The sequence below is a fragment of the Bactrocera tryoni genome, chromosome 1, assembly GCF_016617805.1.
Source record: "Bactrocera tryoni isolate S06 chromosome 1, CSIRO_BtryS06_freeze2, whole genome shotgun sequence".
Classification (NCBI taxonomy): Eukaryota; Metazoa; Arthropoda; class Insecta; order Diptera; family Tephritidae; genus Bactrocera; species Bactrocera tryoni.
Window position 1 is genome coordinate 87,512,953 of NC_052499.1, and position 16,390 is coordinate 87,529,342.

The window sequence follows — 16,390 nt, forward strand, 5'->3', positions numbered from 1 at the left end:
AAAAAGTGGGCCTAATTGGCTTGAAAAGTATAAGGTATACGAAAAATATGAAATAACTTTTTCGACTACCAAATATATGCGTCAAGACCGAAATATGGCAGAAGCCATCCAACTTGCCTTGAACTCAAGTTCTTTTCTGACTTTTAAAGGCAATTGCCAACTAAAAATTGTAAATTACTTAAGTCACTATTTTACATATTCAGTGATGTTCTATATTTATGTTGGAAAATTTTCAAAATTACCTATTTGTTACAAAATAAAATAAATAATAAAATAGTTTTGCAAAAACCTTTTCTTAGCTATGGAAAAAGTAGCATCCAAAGCGCGCAACGAGTAACGCGAACAAAATGAAAGGCAACAAACAAAGCAAACAAGAGCAGCGAATAAGTTAAGCAAGCAAGCGGAAAACTGCTTAAAAATTTGCACGTCATACAAATTTTGCAGAAACTTTCAGAAACATTTACGCTATTTTTGTTAAAGTTGTTGAGCATGGCAAGCTGCTTTAGTTAGCTCCTGCTCTATGTGCCACTTGAAAAATAGACGGCAAGCTGCAGTAAATGCATTCGGGGGCAAACGGAAGCAAAACGAAGCGTATGGCAAATTCCAGCGAATGGGCCTGTGGGTGGCTGAATGGGTGGGTGTGTGGTAAGAAAGCAAGTTTGCACATGTTTATTTGCCTAGCTGCTCGGCATTAAGGATGAAGAAAATTGCATAAATAACTCAGAGCATGGCGAATTATCTTCAGTGTAGATGTAAAGACTTTTGACGCCCGCAACTGGGGATGTGTGTGCAGATTTTATAAACACTCAATGAAGCGATAAAAGTGAATTGGTCGTTGGCGTGACCGAGCGCGGCGCTGCTGAGGCCACACAGGAGATTAAACATTTTGTATGCATACGATATGATGTCAACCACTACAGACAAGCTGTGGAAAACAGTGTAGAGTACTAGCGGAATTTAGTTGAAACCATTTATTTCGCAAATAACTATGCCAAAAGTGCGATAACACTGAAATAGCGCGGTAATATCCAGAACAAATTGTGTAGCTCAGTAGCCTCATCAACGACAACTGCGGTGTGAGTGAGTAAATTGCGGTTAGTCCAATGAGGGTGAACGGCCGTCTCAGCTCTGCGATGCCAATTGATTTAATAAGCCACGTGCCAGACAACCACGCTGTCGGCGGTGACAGACTTTGCAGTCAGCGTAGCATGCTTTTGGTGCTTAAGAGCGCCGTAAAAATGGATAAATATTGCTAGGGCTTTGGGTAGAGCGCTTCGCTGGTGTTCACGGCTCGACGCACAGCGCACGCATTCACACACACAGGCATGCAAATTAACAACTTTCGCTGAAAGAAGCCGTGAAGCATCGCCTAGCAGCTTGTGCTAACATATTCCAGTAAAGCTTTTGGCCTTGGCCCTCGTTTAAGCTATTGTTGTTTCTGCTTCCTCCATTTCCATCGTCCTTTGACATTTTTTACGCCGTAAATTCCAATTACCACCAACTTAGTGCACAAAAATAAACGAGAATAAACGATTTTCTGCCGAAACAAAAAATAAAGTGGCCGTTCGGTCTGCCAGCAGATCTTGCCAGCTCGCCACTGGCTTGTTATTTTCTCAGAATTTCTCTGCAAGAATTGTTTATTGTTTAAATCTTCGCTGACTTTTATTTGATTACAGTTCATGTCGCTTTGTCTGTGTGCAATAAGTTTATTGTGTGGCTTTATTTAATTTTGAAGATTCTAATAAATCTGCTAATTTGCTACGAATAATTATCAATTTAATTCCATTACAAATGCTTAAATGTTTGAACAAATTTCTTTACTTCAAGAGAATTTATTTAGTTTTGTCTTGCTTCAAAGGAGACAATGCGGCTTTTGGAAGAATTGAAATGATAATTGATTTGGTCACTTCTACTGATGTGATTTTTTAATTTTAATCATAGTCCATATTTTTTTGAAGATCACGAAGAACTTGTTTAACACACTTTTCCCTTAATATTATTTATTTTTTAAAGTCAGCTCTTCTAATTTGGAAAGAATAGTGAAACCAATTTTGAATTTTCAAAATATGCCTAAAATCACATTTTTGTATTTTTCGTTCTTTAGTAATTCAATTATTAGTCTTATTTTTTCTTTATTGGCTTCGACTCCGCTTATGCAGTTATAGACGAAAAGATCAAAACAGCCTCTTATAAGTCCGCACCCTTATATAATGGGTTCAAAGAAACTTTTATTCAATTTATATAGTACTTGTGTCGCACTAAGATAACGCAAAATTATTGATATCCCTTAATAAGCCCTCAAGTTCTTATGTTAAATCACAACAAACAAAACTTTTTGACTTTCTTGGATTTATGTATCATTCTCCTTGCGGCTTTAAGAAAAGTTGCTCGTTTTAGCATGCCCCAATGCATTTACTGTTATCTTATCTGCCAGGCTAGCGGTATATCTGGCCTTACTTAACGTCACTTCACTCTACTGCCACAACACTCCTGTCACAGTGCAGCTTCATTGTTTGCAACACTTTGCCGCAGAGGAAACGGAAATCGCAAACACTTACAGATCAAATGCAAGCACACATTCAAAATATATTATTCTTAGTATTATCGCACACATATGTACATACATATGTATCGAAGTATATATATATTATTTTCCGTAATTTGTCGAAGCGTGTTTTCGCACCTGTTAAATTATTTACCGATTCAATATCGTAGATACTTGATGTTTTTGCATTTGTTGTTTTTTGATTTCATTTGCTATATTCCCAGAATATCGGGTAACTCATATGCAAGCATTCATTCAAGCACCAACACAAGCACAGCTTTTGCGAAAGCCGTTATATGTAAAGTTAACCGCAAACACTGCATATTACGAACGCCGCATCCCGTGAAGCAGGGCAGTCGTCGGTGCTTTTGATATGTTTTGCCAATAATAGAAACACAATACACTTTCACCGTTAGAGCAGCTTGGCATTTTCGGTTTGATTTTGTTTCTCACTTCAATTGTGAATTAATACGTGCGATTTACGGTTAGCTTGCATGGCACAGAAACCAATTCACCAAAACAAAAGCCTCGTCACTGATTCACATTCACTGTTTTTAGTCGTCAAAACATGCACGTGTACTCCGCCATTCATCCGTTCAAAGCGTGTGCACCGTATTGAGCTCGCGATTCTACTAAATGACCGAATTCACATCGCTCGCTGCCTTCGTTTTGGGAGCCAACGCTAACTAACAATCAACCAACCAGTCGACTATAGCAGGCAAGCGAGCCGATCCACCAACGTGCAACACAGCGAACCGGTCAGCAAGGAACCAACGAAGTAACATCGCTGTACGCTCAATCGCCGTGTATTCGTTGGAGCTGCGGAGAACCGACAAAGCAGTGTTGCGGCGACCACATGTTAATCGTTGAATGTATACCAATAATATCTAATACGCACGACACTCTGCTTTGGCTCTTTTCAAAACGCCTACCATCTATTCTTGTTTATTTCTTCTTGCTTGCAGCAGAAACGAAGATATGATGGGTTGCGGCATTGAGAGTGTGGCCCATGGAGTTTTGGAGCGCACGCATGCCGCAGTGGAGCACAATGACACTCAGCGAAGAAGCGCGCTCAACATCTCTTCGAAATCTGTATGGCTCTCTGTTTGAATCAGAAATGTTTGCAGAGAACACGCAAACCGTTCACTTTCATTTCCTACTCGTAACATACTGTTAACTGTATCACTATCGAAATATGTTTTTCAGTATTTATGAAATTGTATTACTACAAGTAATCCTTTTTAGTTCATATAAAAGGAGTTAATTCGATTATAACGGTAAAAGGAATCAGTTGTGTGTTTTTGTTTTAAATAACACATAAGAGAATCTCAAATAGTTTAGTTTTTCAGCTCCTAGTTTTTCGAAGATTTAGTTTGTAATATCGTAAATGTTAAAGCCATCTTTAGCGAATGTTAGAATGTTAATTTTGGGAGAGTTCCATGGTATTGCCAAAAATGTTATTCAAATTTTTAAATATGTTACATTTATGTATATGTTGATGTTGCAGTTAAATACATATGTATGTATATGTATGTTTGTTGTATATATAGGTTGTCAAAAAAGTCTTGCGGTATTTTCGCTAGTTGGCGCTGAAAGCGCGTAGTTCTAGTTTTATTCGTCGCATCGGGTCATGCTATACCTTTTTGGAAAGCTCATTTCACGCGCTAACACATGTTTGATTGATTGTCATTTCTTTTAAGTCGTTCGTGAGTTATAGCGTCGCAAACATGGAGCAAAATAAAGAGAAAATACGGCATATTTTACAGTACTACTACGATAAAGGCAAAAATGCATCTCAAGCCAATAAAATTTGTGCAGTTTACGGACCCGATACAGTTTCCATTTCCACCGCACAACGATGGTTTCAACGTTTTCGTTCTGGTGTAGAGGTGGTCGAAGATGCGCCACGCTCCGGAAGGCCTGTCATCGAAAATTGCGATAAAATCGCTGAATTGGTCGAAAGAGCTGGGCATGAGTCTAAATAAACATTTGTCTATTGAGTATTTTTGATTGAAGAATAGAATTGATTATAATACTCCTTGATACATTCATTGTTTTTAATTTTGGTGTTCACATATTCGAGAGAGAAAGTTCATATACTCATATTCATGAGAGAAAGGTGAGGTTAAACTTATCCTGTCTTATCATGAAACTGTGATGATTAAGGAGTTCTCATTTTAATCACAAGTATAATTATTCAATTAAAACAAGTAAGAAAGGGTTATGTTCGGGTGCAACCGAATATGCTATACTCTATATATAAGAATTTATGTATGTAAATATAACATGTTGAGTTGATCATACAATAGTATTTACATATGCTAGCTATTTATTTTGTGGGCGATTATGGCTTCTTGCTGCGATGTAAATAAATGAAGTGCTAAGTTGTTTGTGCTCGAATAATATAAGTATCTACAGCTTTTCAGAACTTCAATTTCTGATTACTTAATCTTAAGCTTAAGATGAGAATTTAGGCATTATTTTAGGAAGGGTTTATATAAAAGCTTAGAATGTGAGACCTGATAGACGTATCTGTGAGAAATTAATATACAAGTTATGAAATTTCGAACATCTGCTTTTCGAAAAAGTGCAAAGAATAAGAACCAAATACTGTACAAGTTTTTTTAGAACATTACCAAACAAAAGATTTTCTAAAATTATCTTCTTCTACCGAGATTAAGATGTGATTTCCACTAAAAAATGGAAAAAATTGAGTTTTTTGTGGATACATCGAATATACACACATTTGAAAAGATTCTACGAAGGATGAAGTAAGAATTTTTTAACTTGGTTAATCGGTTCTTAAAATTTCGAACGCATTTTGCTCGCGAAACACCGTTTTCGGAGTCGATAAGAGAAATGTCTCCGGCTTGGACCGTAATTGGTTGTAGATTTGAAATTTACGCGACTTAAATACATTAGTCAAGTAATTATTGAATGAACAAGATTTTAGCCAATGATTTCGAATTTTTAAACGTGAAGTATACATTTTTCTCCAAAAATTATTTTTTTAAGAAGCCGCCATTTTATTAATAAATGTTTTTGGTTGTGGTTTGGAGATAATAAATTAACTTTTTTTCGAGGACCTCCCGCTATGGGATCATGGGAATCCAAAAATTTTCATGAAATTTTGTAAATACACATTTTTATACTCTTGCAGCCTGTTGCCACAGAGTACAACAGTTTTGTTCGCCTAACGGTTGTAAGTATCACCTATCAACATCAGGGTGACGACTAATTTAGTACATGACATTCTTTTCATATTCCTATATCACAGTGTAAAAATTGGCGGAATCGGACCTGCTTCCCATATAATACAGTTTTAAATTCCATGTGATTATTTCACTTTCCAGTGTACAAAACCAGAAGTAATTATACATATAACGCGAGAAAATTTGCACTAATAATTCGTTAAAAGTATGCCACCTTATGACCAAAAATTGCACAAATGCAACCAAAACTGTTCAAGCCCCCAGTATCTATTGCTGACTTTTGACCGAAAATAGCGGTCAATGTATGGAATATATAATTGAAACTCAGATTCTTCAAATCCTTTCTTAGCAATAGTCTCTGTATGTCGGATTGGGTCAACACTTCCCTGAGACCGTATATACCTAATATAAAGATTTTCGAACATCCAGCTGACCTTACTCCATGCGATTGATGATTGTATGTGAGGTACCTTAATGAAACCAAGGAACATTTTTTAGTATGTGGCATGATAATAGTTAATGATAATATCGTTTCGATACTATCCCAACTCCCATATACTGCGTATAATGATTCTCGATTTTCTAACAAACATATTTCCGAATTTGTCGGTCAGCGTATGAGTTGGATTCCGATATTCTGGTTGACATTTTACACTTTAAGGTGTAAGGTAAGGTTCTTGGCTTTGATTCCTGAATGTTGTAAGAGTATAACAGTCCGGTTGTTGCGTTGCTCTCCCGTGAAAAACATTTTATGTAAAAGCACCAACAAAGTTATTATTTAGCCAGGGAGTATAATGGTAAGGTCACTCACATCACTTGAATGAAGAAGTGGTTACTCGTACCTCTTCGCCTGCCTGCACTTCACAATTAAATTTAGGTAAATTATTTCATTCTTCAGTTTTTTATTTGAGCTTCAAATGCTGATCTAAAAATATTCAGCGGCTCATACTTTCGAAACTATTTTCGATTTTAATTTTCATGAAGTGATTTCAAGCATTGTTCCCTTCCGCCTTAGTGTTTAACTTCTTCGACACACTGTAAATGTTTGATTTTTATTAAGTGCATAAGTGCAACTAGCGGCAAAAGTGCATTAATTAATTGATTAATTGGAGTGCCCTCGGCTTTCAGAAACTATAAAAATACTTACCTTGCCTGTGTTTATACTTGATTTTTTACATAAATAATCTGGTGTTTGCTCTTCGCTGCTTTTATGGGGTGTTGAATGCTTAGCAAGCACTTAGGCTAAACAAATTGGCACCAACTTTAGCAGCGCGACGCCGGAGTGTAGCGGGCGCACTTCATTGTTTATGAAAATAGAAAGTAATTCACTAATTCTGTGTAAAATGTTTCGTTTTTTAAGTTAAGTAATTTTTATTGCCGACCATAAGTGCCGCTTCTGTTTATAGTTTTCAATTGTGTATAAAAATAACACCATCGAGCTTGATGTTGCTGCAAGCAAAATGGTGTACAAGTACATATATATTTGTATATATTTACTTTTTCGGTTAGAACATACTTTTTAGCTTTGAATACAAAAGGAATTTTTACTACACTGTTTTATACTATACTACTGGATCTGGCCATGCGTTGCTGTGGTATCGGTTCAGCAATTTAGGAGTCCATCGCGGACAAACAATGTGACACGTAATTTATATACATATATGTATATATATATATATACATATATAGATTTATGAACCAATAAATACAGTAAATACAAATATACAGTTTGCTGTACTTCTTATGCATACCTACGTGTGATGGGAAAAGCTGGTCTAATTAAATTTTTTGCAACCAAATTCACACTTAATCGCTTTACCACTACTGTGGGCAAAAAAAAGAAAGACTTTTAATTTAAATTTCGCTCGGAAACTCATTCGTCGACATATTATTTTTTCTAGGTTTGTATGACTGCCAGTGACATCTGCGCCAAATTTCTTTCTGAAGTACATAAAGCATTGACGACAAACTTACTCCAAGACGGCCTTCAACATCAACTGATGATCAACACGTCAACAAAATAAAGACAACCATTTTGAAAGATCATTTAGGCCTAAGAAAAGATTGGTTCCAAAATCACTAAATTCTTTCGAGAAACAGCGTCGTGCTAACGTCTGTGAAACAATGCTCTCCAACTAGTAGGATATCATGAAACTCATTATTACTAGTAGAAGTGGTGTACTCCATTTTTTCCACCGGTCAAACTGTCAACAAGGAAAAAGATTCCTAAAAAGCGGCCGCAATTATGGGTTGACAACTCTTAATTTTTGCACCACGATAATGCATCGTCGCATACTGCATTGATTCTTCGTGAGTTTTTCGCCAAATATTCATTGAATTATGTGATGTGTATGGAGAAGACATGTTGCCCGAACGCTAGTGGCAATATATGCGTATAGGCTCATATCATGTCCCAGTGTGTGAAGACCTCATGAAAATACAGTACGTTTAAACACTGTGTATACGAATAATACTAATAATCCAAATTGCTTTATTCACTTAAGCTATCAATAATTAATGCTGGAAATGTTTAATACTTTTAATAGTTCACAAAAGTATACAAAGTGGTTTAAGTGGTTGCCAAACTAGTGATCTAAAGTGTGAAGTGTTTTATTCAATGCATACAATGCTTACAAACATACATAAGAACAACGTATATGCTTTTGCCCTCCTTCTCCTCTTCTCTGATTTAAATTTGCATTTATGCGGTCAGTCATAAAGCGATGGCAATTATGGTGGCTTAAAGTGGTCATAGCTCGCTTTGCTACACAGCTATGCAAACTGCAGTTGCTGCCGATGTGTCGGTTGTGTCGATATCTCCGCTCGATCCCGTCTCCTTCAACGGGTGTCTTCCAATTCAGTCATCATTTGGCAAATTTATACTTTTTAACACATTAGATTTGGACCAGATAACTATTTGAGTGTTATTATACTCATCAACGTCTCTGCTACTGTTATTTCCACGAAGTCCACAGCAGCTACAACAACAGCGACAGCTCCAATGTTGCCCACTAAAGTGTCTTCCATAATTATTAATAGTTGTGTAGCTAGCTGCCGGTGTTGAAAAGACTCTTCGCATACATGTACATACACACATACACATACATGCGTGCATAAATATGTCTGCGACAGCTCTGCTTAATACGGGCGACTTTATCATCGGTTGGCAATCCTGTCAGCAAGAATGCGAGAGATAATTGCTACTGGTTAGAGGCTTTTATAGCGGATGCTCCTTATCGATGCATAGAATTGACGTGAATATTGCTGCAATTAATCAGTGGTAGTTGCAGTGCTTAGAATGGTGATGAGAATAAGTAAATATTTTGAAAGTAATGCGCTGAGGAGAAGCAAGGTGCTCAGGTAAGAAGAAATGTTTTCTCCAACCAGCTTTAAGTAGATAAGATCGATTAGCAAAATGTCGAAAAAAGGAAAATCAAGGAAATAGTTCGATTTACTAACATCATCCTTCAGTTATGATTACTATGAAATACTTGAAAATTCTCTAAGAGCAATGTTTGCATCAACGCTTTATAGGTAGACAAAGCACGAATTTGGTTTATAAATAACCGGTAAACGTTCACTCTTTGGAAACACGAATGAACAATATATGTAAAATCGATCAGATTGCATGAGAATCAACACAAAAAATATCCGATGATTTTTAATGAATTAACAGCATTTTAATTAGACGATAGAAGCTGCAAACAACAACAAAAAGAAGGTCAACTCCTCTACAATATGTAAATAATAAAAATCATATTTATCTATCAAGTGTGATCCACTAGTTTAGCTGTACTTTTAAGCAATATCGGCTTAGTCGCCAACTTGCTCTGCTGCCACTTGTTGAACTCAATCGCTGCCCTCATTTTAATATGAAACGCATGTCGAATACAAATTGCAAGAAACGGCTCAGCGTACTAAACTAGTTTTCAAAGAACCTGCAATGTAAAAAAAGACACAAAAATGCGCAAAAGATTTATCGTCAAACTGCCGCGCCCACCAATTGGTCAAAGCTGCCAAACGAATAGGCTGAGCGCCTACCGAAAGAATGAAAAGTCTAAAAAACGCTGTAAACTAACGAGATGTCAGGTTAATTCTGCGAAAAGCACTGCTTGAATTTGAACACGTAAACATAAATATTTATGCTCCAATCGAATGGAGGCTGTAAATTAGCCGCGCAAACGAATGGCGTAATTAAGACACTTTTCACGCGCTTCGGTGCTTTGTAATTCGATCAGTGCCAATTTGATCGCTGCCACGAAAATAGCGCTCAGCAGCAGCGAACTCAAACATATGCACCTCGGCAGCTCCACCCGTCTAAATAGCTAAACTCAAAGCGATTGTGACGAGTAGAAACACGGTGCGGGGAACAATGTTGCAGCCAGCAATGGGTCTAGAATTTAAAGTCTTTGTCTAGGAAAACGCGCTAGATGGGAGCACTCCGCGGCACTCATTGCCATTCAAGGTGAGTCGTGCAATTTTCACACTTTAAGCGAGGCTGATGACGGTGCCTTGTGCTGGTGCGGTTGCTGCGGCTTCTACTGCCGCTTGCAACGTCCCAGTAACTGCAACAATTGCCTTGTCGTCGCGTCGGCTATACTAGGTGTGAAAAAGGCTGCAAAGTAATTTCAAAGCTTACAATTTGATTACAGCGATAAATCAGTTTGCAGACACCTTCAACACCTGCCCGCAGGTCCGCCCCTGCATTGCCGGTGACTGCCACTTGCCTTGGCTTTTTTGCCTTCTTACAACCACTGTCGTCTACCTCAATTGTTGTTGCAAAACTTCTTACGAGCCTTTCGAGCATCCATATACTTGTCTTTTATTAACGGATATGTATTTAGGTTTAGAGAGAATTAACCCAAATTGTCCACCTGATTGAATGTGGTGCTCAAGGTGAATTAACAAACAATCTTCTAGGAATCCAATCTATGTTGACAACAATTCTGGTTTTTTTTTATTATTAAGACATAACTCCTGTTTCTGTTTTAGTTAGCTTTGCTTTTAATTTCGAGTCAAGGCTTTTAATGAGCTACGACCGCAATCAGTTTATGATCTAACTATAAAACATTAAATAAATGAAGTACTGAAGTGTCGAAATAAATATATTTTTAAAGACTACATATGGCTCGTGTCAAATATTGGTGTTACGATTTTGACGGACGCAAGCTAGACCCAAAAAGCGTCATTTAAATGATAATAATAAAACTGAGAAGGACATATGTTTAACGTCCTTTCTGGGACTTATTATTCGATCTCTGAATCTGCAGTTATAATAAAACAGGTTTCGTGTCAAATCGCCACTACGAAAACTACAATGGTTTTAAATATTTTAGCTTAAGATGGAATCAAAAAAAAATCATCCCGTAATATACATACATATATACTTGTAAATACAAAGTAGGCAATTGTCATCGTCTTAAGTTGAACAGCATTTTTAGTAATCACTAGAAAACACTGGGTTATACTCGTATGTACAACAATGTTCATCTGAAGCTTCCTTCTCGACAATGGTAAGTGGGAAGGAAGAAGAGAGTGCTGTCTTTCGGGCTCAATTAGCGCTGGTAGCGCCTTGTTGTTTCGCGGTCATAAGACTTTATCTTTATATCCCATTTCATTAGGGTATTCAAGCCATTTGGTGCTCTCAATGAAAGTACTTATCCCCGTTATGCTTTTTCTAGACAGATATTCAAAGTTTGGTATCTGATAAGTTCCAAAACTTCGATGTCTGATTTGTGATAAAGCTAGGCACTCACAGAGGAAGTGAAGAACCATTTCTTTACTACCTTCGAGTATACAGCTACGACACGTGATAAAGTGGCACATTCCCATTTTTGTACATGTTCTTCAAATGGCCGGTGCCCGTTATGGTAGCTGTAAGCCTATTTCTATTTTTCTTGCAACTTTTTAATAAGTCCTTGGTTTTTGTTCTGTCATAGTTTGCCCATATCTGTTTCGTTATCCTGCATTTGGTTGTAGATCTTCATTTATTCTGAGCAGTTTGTTCAAATTGCGTATTAAGCTCCCTCTTGATCGCTCCTAGCCAATTGTCTCTGCCTCGAATTCGTCTAGAGAGGTTCCTGAATAGCAAACTCGTATGCTATTTCGTTGCTCAAAATATTCCTATAAACGGGAACCCATATTATGGTTAAGTCAAGTTGACCCCCAAACGAGCCTAAAGACTTCCTTGCCTTGCTGACGTTGATCTTTAGCGACGATAAGGCTAGTAGTACCGCATGGCTGTCTGTGGAAATGGTTGCCCTCTGTATCCTCCCGCAGTTGTATAATAGAACTTCACGGACATTACCTAAACTCAGTACTTCAGCTTGGAGGCTGCTAGCTGATTTAGTTAGACGATAAGATAAAGAGATATCACACTCTTCGGAGAATACCCTTGTTGCTACACCTCAGTTCACTTTGGATTCGTCGGTATAGATTGATGTAGCATTGTCCTCCCTTACTAAACCCCGACCGTGGTACTAAACTATGTAAAGCGACTGTCACACTGTGCGAAAACAATACTTTGAAACGAAATGCACTTTTTGTCGCTCTTGCTGCTGGGCTGGATATGTCCATCGAACGATGTTGTTTCAAAATGTAACTCCGGTGACGGTAGGCAATGGCAAAGACGACAAACTGCATAAATTAACACCTCACTTTGGTGGTATTTTGATTTTATTAAGTGCATAAAGCAACAGCCAGCGCACTTTGCCGGGTAACGATGACAACAACGACAACGACGATGCTGTTGTGATGTTGTACGTTGCGGCGCAGCATTGGAGGGCATTACGTTCGAACTGCAGGGACTGGAAAAAAGAAAGCATACACGCACACATACACAATAAATAAATACGCTTTCATACACTTTGAGTAAGCGCCTTCGATTAATGGTCTGTTGATGCTTGATTTGCCTTCAAGCAAAATGAAACATAAAGGAAAACATACGAGTGAAGTTAAAAGAGAAAACAAAAAATAATACGACACAGCGCACTCGGCGTACATACTTTAAAACTCGGGTCTTTTCTTTATTGCAGTATCGGTTACATATGTATATATGCGCGTATGAAGGTGCTCTTGTGTGTAAGACAGCTTCATGCAGCTACCCTGTGAGAAATAGGGTATGTAAGATTTTTTTGACCTACGGGCATAGAAGGTAATTAGAAAATCTAGGTTTACGACGACATGGGTTTCGGTCTCTTCGACTAAACACTAAAGAAAAGTCGTCTTTCTCGGACTTTGACAGTCATCTTTGACAGTCATCTGCCAGTTAAGTTCCAGTTAAGTTAACCTAACCAAGAGTCCTTCTTTCTGTAAAGAATCTTTTTTTAACCAGAACTTAACTAACAGATGGCTGATAACTGGACATTGAGGCCCTCAGTCTCGAATACTGTCATCAAAGCTAGCTTTATTGGCAATGTCGAACTTGAAAAATTGTATTTGTGAGCTCAAACCCTAAACCGAGTTGAAATTGCCACTGTTTCGGTGAATAGTGAAGGTTATTGGCTTTGAAAGCAATATATTTTATGCAGCATTTCCTACAGGGAACCATTCTGCGCATTCCATTCAAGATTTGTAATTAAATCAATCGTTGCCGCTCCGCCACTAAAGTGTTGCAATTAAGCACTGCTGCTTAAGGGCGCAAGTGGCACGACGAATAGGTGCAACGAGGTAATGGCCACGAGTGTACCGTACCATATGCATAAGTATGCTTTTGTTCATTTGTTTATGTGCTTGCGCTGGTTACGTCGCGATATTATCGGCCACGGAATAAATTGTTATTGGAGTGTAGACACAAAATTTGAAATTTAAATCAACAGCAAATTGGAAAACGTTGAAAGCAATTAATGAAGTATACTGGACCAACGCTGGAGGCCAAAATCCATGCCAAAAGAAACTTTTCCATAGGCAAATTTCTGTGTTTATTTGGGACGAAGCCTTAGCAAACTCTTTGTATTTATGAGCATATAATTGATTGTAGAATCGAATATGAATATCTAATAATAAGCTCATATCCTGGCATTAAAAAATTAAAACTTTTGTCTATAAAAAGTTTCAAGGTTTCTAAGTATAAAGGCTAACATCCATATATTCTTCTTAACTGGCTGTTTATTGATTCTTTTATGTGGCGGGTCCCTAACTACCCTGGGTAGGATGTTTCGCCTTCTCGCTTTAGCTCACCTTCAAACGGATGTTTTTGACTGATCAGAGGATACTTGGTCTAAGATCGGAAGTCGTGAGCTGCTTGAGCTCTATATCGTCATTTTTGGCCACTCAGAGAACTTTCCTTCACTTGCGTGAATATCTACACATGGCTCCATCCTCGTTATAAAAGAAATATTCAAATGATCTGTATGAGGAACACCGCCAATTTAATAAAGTCTTCAGATAAAACCTTCGTTAATAACTATCAGATAAAATCCTATTTAGAAATAAATAAATCCAGTTCCTATTCTCCTACTTATCAGTTAATGAAATTATTTAATATACAAAAAGAATCGTATTCAATTCCCGATTTGCCCACATTTGTTGACAAAATTCTTTTATGACCACTTTGTCGTTTCACAGAATTTATTTGGTATGGAGAAATATACTCAGCATTTTTCAGTGTAGTAAATAAAAACGAAATAAAGAGATAAGAAAAATCAGTGAACACCTCTAAATGCTTCGCACCTTCCAGGTCGGCTAAATAAAGATTGCAAGGGACACACCCCCAGCTGCATGCACCAAAAGGCAACCACTGTGCAAGCAGAGGCGTCTGTGCGTTCAAACAGAAACCATCGCCGATGAGCACACATTCACCCATATTCCTCTGCTTGCGGATGTACATACGCAGATATTTGTGGAACGCAAACCGTCACAAGCACGCCCCTTTCATCGGACGCGTTTTTGCGCCGACACAATTACAAATGTGCCGATAATGCGCGCACTACCCGCGGCACGTTGCAAGTACATCCTACCTTTCTTTTTTTCGCATAAGTGTGTGTAAAAAATTGCACCTATGTGTACTTAAGTGTGGCAAAAAGCAGCGATTTTGTTTGCTGAACCATTAAAATATCACGTTAAAAAATCTTGTTAACACCTCATTCCTCGTTCGCCACTGACGCCGGTTTTTGCGCCCATTTTGACGGTTACCTGGCTGTCAGTGGAAAACAAACCGAGCATTTAAGGAATCTACTTATCGACGCATGCATGAATATACCTCTATGTGGGCACACTCACATACTGCAAGGACTGTTGCATGGACCAGTCGATGTTTATGCTGCCCATTACCGCTGTTGCTGGCTGCACTTCGGACACTTTCGATTTTTTTGTGTTTCGTTGGTTTTTGTCGCTCGCCTTCGTTGTTTTATCTCGTCTTTTTTCTTGCTGAGTTTTTTGGCACTGATTGTAGGCTTCATCGTCGTCGTTGCACTTATTCCATTATCGGCTCCATTATCGGTGAGCACTGCCGTGGTGCCAATAACAAGCTCGTCCTGTGTGCATACTCGCCGGCGAGTCGTGGGCATGGACGGTAGGCAACCACTTATGTTGGTGTGTGCGTGCTTACTGCCAACTTGTAATTAAAGACCGGCAATTGAGCACGTTGTTGACTGCAATTCGGGTGCAATTTGTAAAGCAAAACTATTGGTTTTTAATACCGCGTTCTTATTTATTTTGTGCCGGACAAAAATGGTGAAATGGTGGAAAGTGTTTGTTTTTTTTTTGCGTACTGAGGTTTTTGGGTTTGTCATATTGCGAAGATAGTCTGTGAGAGGAACACTAAACCATAAATAATATCTAGCTTATAAAGTTGAAAAAGTTGTGAGTTCACTACAAAAATGTTATATCACCTGATAAATTTGACTTGAACTGGTCCAAGTGCCTTTGCAAAAACTAATTGAAACCGACAAGAGCTTTCATATCATTTCGTTTTTAGTAGTTCTGGATAAATTAGTCAAAAAGTCCTGTTAAACACCAATACGAAAATTTTGAGATTTATTCTCAAAGTTAACAGAAAATATTGTATCCTCAAGCGAATAGTCCGATTACAAGCAGCAACTGGAATTATAATTGGAGTTTATGGGAAATTATGTCTACCACGAAGTTTTATCCAACTTTCAGAACAGCATCTAGAATACCCTAAGCCAGCTTTTTAATAAATATACACACACCTTCATAAGAAACTACTTCGAATTGGAATTCGATGGATTTAATACACCATACCAATAATACACTCGATTAAGTAGTTCGAAAATTTCTATTTTAAACCTTTTATTGATCTGCCTTTGTGGGATAAAATTTTTGTGTATTGATGTTAATTATTTTTACGAGGCACATAGCACGTTTCTTTGGTTTTACTATTATTCCCTTTTGTTTATTTTAATTTTATATGAACAGTTATTTGGCTATTAAGATAAGGAAATTGCGCTGCTATTAAAACTATAAAATTATCATTACTGCTACTACTTTTTCCGAGCTAATAGCGCAGCGCGACCTCACCAGAAGCTTTGCAGCTTTAAAACAAAAATTAAGACACATTAATGCCCCAGAAAGACTGCTCACAGTAGCTGCAGTTTTTAAATGGCTTTGTGTCTATACGATTGTATTCCACCCAGAAAAATTCCTGGCGCATGTTTGTAGAAACGGAATGTAA

General features: G+C 37.7%; 1 protein-coding gene across 2 annotated transcripts in view; it reads right to left on the reverse strand.

Annotated features, from left to right (window-relative positions):
* Window positions 1-3,145, reverse strand: part of LOC120774297 — a 117,968-nt gene extending 114,823 nt beyond the window's left edge. Inside the window, exon 1 of one of the 2 annotated variants that reach the window (XM_040103833.1) lies at window positions 2,700-3,145. The gene's annotated coding sequence lies outside the window, so the exon portion shown is untranslated. Of the gene's footprint in view, window positions 1-2,683 lie in introns of both variants that reach the window. The other variant, XM_040103823.1, reaches the window with a different exon arrangement.
* Window positions 3,146-16,390: the final 13,245 nt, after the last annotated feature.